The sequence below is a fragment of the Bacillus rossius genome, chromosome 17, assembly GCF_032445375.1.
Source record: "Bacillus rossius redtenbacheri isolate Brsri chromosome 17, Brsri_v3, whole genome shotgun sequence".
NCBI classification, from domain to species: domain Eukaryota; kingdom Metazoa; phylum Arthropoda; class Insecta; order Phasmatodea; family Bacillidae; genus Bacillus; species Bacillus rossius.
Window position 1 is genome coordinate 8,389,283 of NC_086344.1, and position 11,075 is coordinate 8,400,357.

Genomic DNA, 11,075 nt, shown 5'->3' on the forward strand with positions numbered 1-11,075 from the left:
AATGCACGTTAGTCCACACATCAACGTGAAGCAGTTGAATATGTGCTTCAAGATTATTTTCCTACCTTATAAATCCGCGAAAATAATATCGGCTCTACAAACTGTCATTTAACGTTCGTAGAATAATTAAAAATAATCGATGATTGAATTGATTAAATAATTTCTAAATCATATTCAATATAATGTCATAATCATTATTCAAAAAAAAAATTTTCGCTCATAATTCGAACTCGTCCCAGAGAAATGGAAAATGGAAAAAAGGGGCGAAGCTCTTCCTCATTCGGAATAGTTCATGAGCTAGATTGTGAAAAAACTCCAAATGAGAATATTGGACTTACATGAACTTTTTTGCAGCCGGTATAGGAAGAACAATGTATGTTTAAGGATTTGGAATATTATTTGCAATTTTTTTGTGCGTTGTTCTTCAAAGTTTGGGGGTACGAAAAAAATTCTGGACATTGAATTTTGCTTATGCACCATGCTTTAAGGCGCCCGCCTACCTGGGAGCACATCCCGAAATTTCACTCGCTGGCTGAGCGACCTTGCCGGGCGACAGTGGTCGGTACTGGAACTAGGCGGCTGCAGCAGTGTTCGCACAGCGGGAGTGCTATCCATTTCCCCCCTCCAAAGGAGAGTCACCACCGTAGTAGGGTGTTTCCAAACCACCAGTACTTCTGCTCTCACGGCGGAAAGAAAGACAGATGATACCGCGTGCATGCTCCTCTCTCCACCCTCTCCCCCTTCCAGCTTCCACGCCACCGCTCCTTGGTTGCAGACGGAGCTCTTATTCCAAGGCTATCCATTTCATTTACGTCTCGCGAGGACCTTTCTGATTGTTGATGTATAATCGTATGAGCTACATGTAGCATTGAATATATATTCAATGCATGTAGTCAAGATGCTAGATTATGAAGCGTACGGATGTCACAGTTTCTCCAAACATAATAAATATTATTTAATAAAATATACATTTCTCCTTTCCAAAGAATAATGATATGTGTAGTAAATTGGTGAAAACATGCAATAGGAAGGACAAATTCTGTGTAAGTGGAAGCAAGTTAAATAAATTGTGGTTTCCTTCGTAGATGAGTTACTCATATTAGAATAATCATTTTATTTTTGTTTATTATCATCAATAGTAGGTTATGTTCACGTCGAGCGATATATTTCGTACAAAATATCTAGTAGTTAGTTATAATAATGAACTCTTTCATAGTAAAATATTATTCATTGCGTCGATTTGCGTAATATACAATAGAAAAAAATACAAATTAACATTATTCAGAACCTAATAGTTGTAAGTACAGTTATTTTACATATCCATGAATGTTTTGAAAAATGATATTGTAATCATTTAATACATTTCATTTATTTTTAACACAGTGTAATCTTGTGAGTAATTGAAAACATTTATAAGTGTATTCATGTGTCATTTATCCTATATAAGACAAATACCGTTGCTTTGTTAATACAAACAAAAGGTACTATGTGTACTAAATTCAACGAAAGCCCTTCAATATTGTAATTTTATTACAAGTTATCATAATAAAAATTTAGGCGACAATATAAACAACATAGATAAAGGTAAAACTATAACTTTTAACACAAAAGTTTTAAATTAAATATGGATTAATAAAATATAAAAAAAATCGTTTGACAAAAAAAGGGCCCAAAGTATCTAACTACAGCAACAGCACTTGCGCGGCTCTAGTTTTTATAATTCAATCTAGATATTAGCTTAAATTTTCCTAGTTGTATCAACTAGTTTTTAAATTTAAGTAAATATTAGTTTAATCTATATATATTTTTTATGAATTGTAATATAGGTGTCTCGGCATTTTACTATTACCTAGTTGAACAAGTTTGCTAAGATTGACAATAGGCCTACGCTCTAACAAAAATTATTTATGATTGCCTTTCAAGTGTAAAAGACAGTCGAATCAATATAAAATTAACTACGAGAACTAGTTATAACAAAAAAAAAAATTTAAGTGGACAAAATATCATGACACACCCACACACACCTACACACACACACACACACACACACACACACACACAATGATCGCACTCAAATTATTAAACATCAGTTTCAGTTCAGGACTGGTGTAAATTAAGTTACTGACAATATCTTATTTTCCGACGTGTATCATCGAGTATTTTATTAAAGAATCGTTTTAATTTAAAATTTATGGATAAACAATTTTGATCACGTATTATCTTTGTATTGCGAGCGAAAATGTAGCATATTCCTGAGACTCGCACTGCATCAAACGAAGTCCGCTTACCCGCGTGAAATGGGCTATCACAAACTCGCAGCTAATAGTGAATCGTTTTCAATCATTACGGCGGCATTAATAAATTTGCCATTTTTTTTTTAAATTTTATATATTTACATTGAAAGTTCGAATGGAAATAAAATGTTGTGTAGATTTTTTTTAAAAAATTCATCAGCTATACAATGTTAATTTTCTAAGAAACATACCTATTTGAGACTGCCTAGAACATATTTGTATTTTTATGCTGTAATTTATGAGAAGTTTACTTAAAAGTAACCTTAGTTCAAACAAAATATAAAATGCTTTTGTATAAGTTAAGACATTAGTATTTATAAAAAATTAAATTATTTATAACAAATACATGAAATAACAATATGTATAAAACATGTCCACAACAAATATGCACACAGGGGAAAGAGCGAACACACCAAGTTCATTACTCAGTTGTAACAAATGTAACGGAATTAAACAATAAGTACAGAAATGTAATATATGCAAATGTTTAGTTAGAAATAAATCATATGTGACTATGTCTTGAAAATAAAATTCCATACTTCAACAAAATACAATTTGTCAAGAAACTTTTGTTTCAAAACTGTGTACATTATTTTTTTTATGTCATGCACAGGTAATCCTTTCGGCTATTGCGGATCCACAAGTTCAGGGAGCATAAATTCTATGTAAAAGTCGTTTAACTTTTTTACCATTTTTCCTTCCCAAAATGATTTACTTCGCTCAATTTTTTGGACAAGCATGCCCAAGGGAGTCCACACTACGAAATAACACGTCTGTCTTTGAGCAATATGCATTTTTCCCTGTACTTGATACATATACCTGTCGTCTTCTTTCAGGCGTAGTTCCCCATTTTCAAGACGACAGAATTTTATTTTATTTTGTTGTATACCCTCTTCTGGAGTAAGGCGTGATTCTGAAAAAGGGCACTTCACCTCGACAACTGAATCTTCGCCAATTAGACCATCCGGGGTAGCTGCTAACCAAGGCATCTCTTGGTCAACAAACAATCCTGATGCTGTAATCGTTTTGCCGAGAGTTTTTTCTAGCTGTTCTAGGGCTATAGGTTCTTTGGCCAATCCGTATTTTGTAGCGAACGATCCTTGAAATCTGCTTTAAATTAAAGATATAAGAGTTTTTGATCTTGGTGTTGATGATTTAAATTTACAAATACGGCCGAAAGAAGATGCTGTTAATCGTTTATAACGTTCTGCCAACCAAAGCTGAGAGTTAATTTGAGCTGTCGTGTTAGCCTGAAGAGAATTTCTTTCACATTCATCAAGGCTAAGTTTTACCAAAAAGTTTTGCTTTTGTCTTTGGAATTCTTCTTTAGTCATTTCAGGTTCTGCATTCACATTGCCATAGTGACAATCTGGCCCAGTCATTACTAATCGCCTACGTTTAATTTTTTTCGGTTTTTCTTGGAGCCGCTTTCTCCTTTTTTCTGCAGATCTTTGTTTGTTCTGTATGTTGCTTAACACCATATTATCAAAGCTACAGTCAAAATTTTTACTGTGTCTACTTATTCTTGCTACTTCTGAAAACAGGCGATTTTTATAAAAAATACGACGCCCCTGAATGATTGCTCGTACTAGTGTGGTAGATGTTTCAGGAACTAATACAGTTGCATTTTTTCCACTTATTTCTGTAGAGGCGGGATACTCTGACAGGCCATTGCTATTGACTTCACTTGCTGGTGATAACGGTAGAACACTAACATCTGATTCATCCCAATAATGGTCAGGTATGGCAGCGTGATTTACTTGACTTGTAGTGGACAGGTCACTGTGCACGTTACTGCTCTTTGTAGGGGTTGTCACTTCAAATGACACATCAGGCCAATGAGAGCAACCTGGTTGAGTGTTTTCCAAAGAAAATGTTGTCAGTGTGGTTAGTTGGATGGGTGATCTGAAACAAAATGTTTGATAACATATTACAGCAGTTGTACAGCAGTGTCAAATCTACATTGTTATTTGAGTACGAAGCACAGAAAGATCTCCTTTAATGGACTTCACGACGCAATGGGCTATTTAGAGAATTAATGTAAAATAAATTAAATTCAAATTAAGTAAGCTTGGAAAGATGAAGTTTAATTAAAGTGTAAGGTGCGTATAATGAAAGGTTAATGTTGTCTGCGTGACCTGCGTGATAGGCAGACATATCATTCCTTATCATACAAAATATTTTATAATCATTTTAAATTAAATGACGGCATTATAATAATTAATTAAAAAGGTGAGAAGAAACCGCAGCATCTGAGTACATTCCAAATTATAGCTGTAGTTTAAGCACTACCAATCTTACAATTCCAGTTCGTATACGACATAAGTATTTAAAACTCAAGTAAGCGTTCGTGTGTGGACCTAAAATATTATATATCTACTTAATTGTGTTGAAATATGTTATATCATATTTAAAAAAATCATCAGTTTTGTTTTCTAAGTAAATGTTTCATTTGTTTTCCTTCAAATTGTTTTAATAAATTCATAGACTTTTTAAAATCTTCATCTGTTCTGCCCCTTACTTTGACTCGTGAAAACCCCCCTGCTAATTTTTACCCTCACACATCGTAACAAATTCAGCGTCAAGATCTCTCATCTCCAAGAAATACAAATCTGTTTACTTACCCATCACGCGTCTTCGCATAACTGTTGCCACAGGAGTCACCCTGCAGATCGTCAGTGCAAGGGATACACGGATTTTCCAAAACTGCTGTTTTTGCTCCATCACAGTTCTTAATTTTCTTGAGATCTTCTGGCTTTATTAATTTTGTTCTGCGCCAAATAAAAGTTTAGGTAAGTTTACCACAAAAATTTAAATGAATATTCAAATTGTAAGTTTTCCTGTACTTTCGGACAGATTTATTATAATATGTAGTATAGGTAACGTGACCATACGTCCTACTTAGGGCGGGACAGTCACGCTTTCAGGCTGTCTGTCCTGCTGTCCCCAGCGAGGGCAAAAATTCCCCGCTTTCGCAAACAAAATGATAATTCAACATACCTAATGAACAAAATATGAACAATTGACAAAACACAGTTAAGTGTCGCAGTACTGAAAGCCATTTTGATTACCAAGACTAACATCAAAAAATCATATAATGAACTTCATTCCTACTTGAAACTAGACCCGATATTTTGAAACAGATTTTTTCCGCCGACAAAAACAAAACTCCCTAGACGTATGATGTCATGTCATAAAGGTTTATTTGATTTATCAGCTCAGCTGGCTTAGTAACTCAGCTAACATGGAAAGCTGGAATCACAGTGCCCCGACGGCCCCGACACGACAGGCCCGAAAAGTTCAATAGCCAATTAAATACAAGCTCGCCGTGACGTCACCCCGGCAAAATACGCACCCCGAGGGCCAGCAAGGAATAGATTATATTTCTAATTCCGTCGTGTCGTACTGCCCGACAGATAAGAAAACGCCAACGGAAAAGAACCAGTACAGAACTAAATTTCAAAAATATTTACCTACTTGGTGAATATTTTTGCTGGAAAGTGAAATTTCGTTTTACGTGTTGATGAATTTAAAAATTGGTAGCTTCCCTTCGTCTGTTTGCGGTTAAAGACGTTATTTTAGAATCGTGAAGATTGGATTTAAGAATGGACGAGTTCAACGAAGAACTTCTAATTAGTAAAGTCCAAGCTTATGCTATTTTGTATGATATTGGTGTGAAGGACTACAGAAACCAGCCAAAAAAAAAAAAAACCTTGCTGGGCTGAGATAACATATAGTTTTTCGGGAGAAGAAGTTGACGGTAAGTTAACTAAATATTTATCAGTTCTGAATGCAGTTGCTTCGAGTTTTTGGCTTGGTTATTTAAAAAAAAAATTGTACTTTTTAAATTATTTGTAATCCACATATTACCATTTGCCGAAGGCCAAATTGAAAATCGTCGGGTTATTTTTGTCGTGGTATTGTGACCCTACGCTTTTAAATCTGTCGTGCTGGAACGCTGAACGAAGGTTTGTCGGGCCTGTCGTGTCGGCCTCGTCGTGGTATTGTGACTCCAGCTTAATACAACATAAAGTTATGTAATAAACTCTATCTCTATCCTTCTTTACGAAATTCTGCAGACATTCTGCTCTGACGGAAAAAAAAATAAATAGCTACATCGATTACCAACAGTGGACGTCTCTAATCTAAGAAATAATTCTAAGATATTTTATTATCCAAGCATAAAAGCTATGTGGCAGAAATTAAATTCTGTCCACGCAGTACTGAGAACATGAGAAAATTTAGCCAAAGTTAGTCCGTTCGCAAAACATGTCAGTTTTTACCTTGAAGCATTAAAATAGTACATAATATATATTTAAAATATCAAAATTATTTTTAAATTGAAGGAAATGGAGTTTAAAATTCACGCCTTGTTTATGTTTATGTAATAAATATTTTAAATACCTATAATGTTCAATATCCAATTCATGCCGTTACCATTTATGAGCAAAGGTTTCCTGGTTATAACTTACTAACGATAATGAATTTACACGTACGAGTTAAAGAATGCGTTCCATTTATTTACTGATGCATAAAAACTTTTATCATCGACCTTCTAACTGGTAAATAGCATGTAATAGCTACGAAAAATTGCACTGTAAATTGGTTTCAGTTGTTTGTTTGTATCGTGGTGAAGATTTACCGTCGCAACTACGCGATCATTTGGTTTCGTACCATTTTATCTCGTTTTTAGCTTTCACGCTCTTGTATCTACATTGTGAGTTGTATTGACCTAATACATATACAGTACAGGTTTAAAAAGGAAAATTTTTACTACTGGCATCTTCTCTTACACAGTTAACGAAACATATACATCCATCAAACGTGACGCATTTAACATCACTCGAATTTTGTTTTATTTAACTTCCTACATTACGCCGGTTAAACTAGCGAGAGGATTATATTATTTACTAAACCTTAACTTACTGCTACTTGCACGCCTCTATTCGAACTCAGAGCCTATTGCTCCCGCGCCATAACCGACTACGCTATCAGAGACCGTCTGTGAACACAAAAATGAAGTTATAATATAAAAATTAAAAATAAATTAGTAAACACAATAGTAATAATGTAAAATTATACCTTGTGCCGTCGAAATATCTAACTTTTCCTTTTTTCCAGATTCGTTTCTTCCGAGTGGCGTGTAATCTCAACCTTGATTTCTTTCCCTTTCTTCGTTCGTCGTCGACAGCTTTCATTTTAAAACAAATATAACATATATATTCAAAGGAAACAGCTGAACATAATGATGTAAAATAAAAACAATCCGGCCACGTCCAGCGACTCCACCCCGCAACTGCGCTTGCTTACTGCACGCCCTGTGTCGAGAGTGGAGGGGGCATCAGGCGCGCCAACCTGACTCATCTTTCACCTCCCCCCGCGGAAACGAGCCGATTGCTGTTCTACGGCTGAGAGCGCGCCACGTGATGGACTGCCAACAAGTGCAAAACATGCCGCAGTAATACAAGTGCCTCTCGGAATTCAATGCGGTGACCCTATAATTTTATTGGTGTATATTTTGTATCAAGGTCCATTGCATGTCTCTATATTAGTGCCACATAGATCCCGTGAATAGTTTGTAAGATACTGCAGCCTGAAAACCCCGTTTTTGGCCATGTTGAGGGATTCTAAAATATGTTTTTTATATGAATAATTAATTTCTAATAAAAATTAAGCCTATACCTGAAGTGTGTGTTCTTTTCGTACGGAAACCAATTTCGAAAATTTTCCATAGCTTTCTGTAAAAATGTGTATTTCAAACACACTGCAATGTTGTACACTTGCTAGGTAGGCGGGCGCCGTCTGACTCTTCCGTGAAGGAAATAGCTGTGTGTGTGTGTTTGGGGGGGGGGGGGGGGGCAAAATCCAAGCAATCCTTTCAGCTACAGTATGATTAAGGATTAATAACAGTTGTGGTGTTTATCTTCTATGAGCGGTGTTCGCACTGCGAGGACAAAAACCCTAACAGTATGAAAACAAATAATTTAGAAAACTACCCTTTTAAGGACACTGATCTGGTAAGTCTGCATGAGTTGAAGAGGGGTTTGGTTTTAGGGGGTGGGGAAGGGGGATGTCTCGAGGGGCTTTCTTTCTCAAGAGACTGTTGATGACCCCAAGGAGTTCTACTCTTGGTCTCGGGCTCCCGGCGAGGGTGTTTGGTTTACCCTCGCTCCCGAAACTTGTAAACCATTTTAAAAACACGGCCGCCACCAGACGTAAATATTGCAACCTGCCCACAACCTTTTTTTTCTATCGATGGCCAAAACTCACGCTTTACTGGTTTCCGCTTTTAAGCGCAGGCGCCGGAAGAAGTGAGACAAATGCTTCTGGGCATGGTCTTAAATGTCTCAGCCCTTGAGGAACTAAATACTGCTGAAATAAACCTATAAAATTGCGTAATATTTTAAACACTGTAAAAATAATACATCTTCAGTTCTTTAAAGGCCAACTGCAACTCTCTGCTCTTCGATCAGCGATCCAATGATATTAGCCCAAGAATGATCTAGGGATCATGTCCCTGAAAATTGTGACAACGTAACATGATCTTCGCCTTCGTGACCAGTACGAAGTTCAAACATTTTCAATCTGAGGCATGCAAATGGTGAATACGGTTGGTTGCAGATAGCAACTCATGTGGATGCTGCTTCGTCTCTGTTGATTTTTAGTAACGACTGTAAATAACATGTTGGTAATTAGATGCTATTACAAGACGAATGAGGCTGAGAAGGCAATATTTAATAAGTAATGAAGGTAATTCTGGTGAAATAAAAAAGTAGTAAAGCAAAAAATTAAAATAAACAAGCATTACAAACATTATGTGCGTGTTTTGAACGTGTGAAGTGGTTTGAAACGCTAGAAAACGACGCAATTTGGGGACATGTATTACATATGAGTAGGGACTGCAAAAATTCGCTAGTTCAATTCTCTATCCTGGAGGATGGACTTCAAGATCCACTGCATGCTCGGGCAAAGTCACTTGTTAATTGGCTACTTACTTAGAACACTATTTACCAATTATCCAGGGATATTCGTAAATTTACTGCTATCTTCATGAATATACGGACACTTTAGTCCACTTGATTTAAACAGGAGTCCAAAAGAATAATGTTTTTATAGAGGCAAAACTTTCAAAAACTTGTAATGTTAACAGCAAGAATACTCTTCTTCTGAACACGTGTGTGTTCACCATTGTTTAGAACGAAACTTGCAATTCTAGAATCAAAATACGGCGTAGTTTTTACGAAGATTCAGTTATTTGAAATTACGAAGAACTCTTTTTTGGATAGTCCGTAAATTTACTGTATTTTCTAACAGTGTATAAAAAGATAATTGACTGCTCTTTTAACAAACAGGAACGATTGCATCAGATTTCTCTTGTAATTGAGAGCCATCTGCAAGAGAATCAATGCCATTTTGTGGAAGAGTGTTACGGTTTTGGTTTTATAAATATTTTTATTCGAGAAAATATATAGAATGTTAACTTCTAAGTAACCATCGGATACAAACAACTTACACTTTACAGAGCGTCAAACCTAAGATTATTTCACAATGAATGCAAATACATTATTTTAAGTCCAACAGGTATACACTAGCATATATTCATTACCTGGAAATAATAAAAACGGGGAAATTAAAGCAAAAATTCCAGCAAACGGGTTGAAAATTTAATACAGGATGTAACAGTTGACACTTGGAACACAACAAATTTAGAACACAAAGAGGACAGTGTGTACAAATTATGATCTCACCATCACACGGTGCACTCAGCAACGAGGTGGCTGGAGGTGGAAGCCCGACTTGGCGCAGTGGGTTGGTAATCGCGAGGTTGGCTAGGAGAATGAGACGGATGAGACAAACCAGAAGGATGAATAGGAATGTTTCAGTGCGTAGGCCTATTTACTTTTTACACCAAAATTCGTATGCCGAGAGTAAGTATAGGTACATGCGCTTGGAAGAAACTCGACCAATCACGAAAACAGTTTTTTAACAACACAGCTGGTCTTTAAAGCTTTTTGCTAAAAAAAAAAAATAATAATGTATGTCACTAACTATCATTTCTCAAGTATGTACAGGACAGGGGAAGCAAGCTTGCTAGTAATTTAATTACAGTCATGAGCATCGGTAGCTTACTTTGCTCTTGTCCAGAGCCATCTATTTTATTGCATACTCGTTATTGGCAGGCATTTTTTCGCGAAAAATTTTTTTTAACGCATATTAGACTGCACCAGCGGTTTTTTCCTTGTGATTGGTAGCCGTATGGAAGAGAAATCGTTTCTTTATTTGACCGGGCCATTCAGAACGCGTTTTAACAGCACTGATTTACTGTGATTGGTGTTTTAACAGTTTACCTGTACCTGAAAGAAAATCACCCAATCACTAAACTCAGAAGATGCTACAGTGATTTAACTTTCAACTAGTCTCGGAATATTTCAGCGAAATATGCGTGCCCCTAATAATTTTTAGAGACCGGAAAATTTCGCGAGTTCAATTCATGACATTCAACAATTAAAATAATTATACCTTTTTGGCTGCTTCTGTTCTCTGTTAATCTGGGTGACTCTGGGCCAATTAAAAACCCTCAATAAAATATGTATCAAATCACATGGCACCCAGTAGAGGCGCCTCACAGGTCAGCAGCCAATGAACAGGTGACGTTTGCCCGAATGTGCAAAGGATCGTGGAGGTCATTGAATCCGCAAAGTTTTCCAGCCACTAATAACTTTTATGGAATGCTAAATTTTACTGGTTCAATTACTTCTAGGGATGTAAACCAGTCATTTT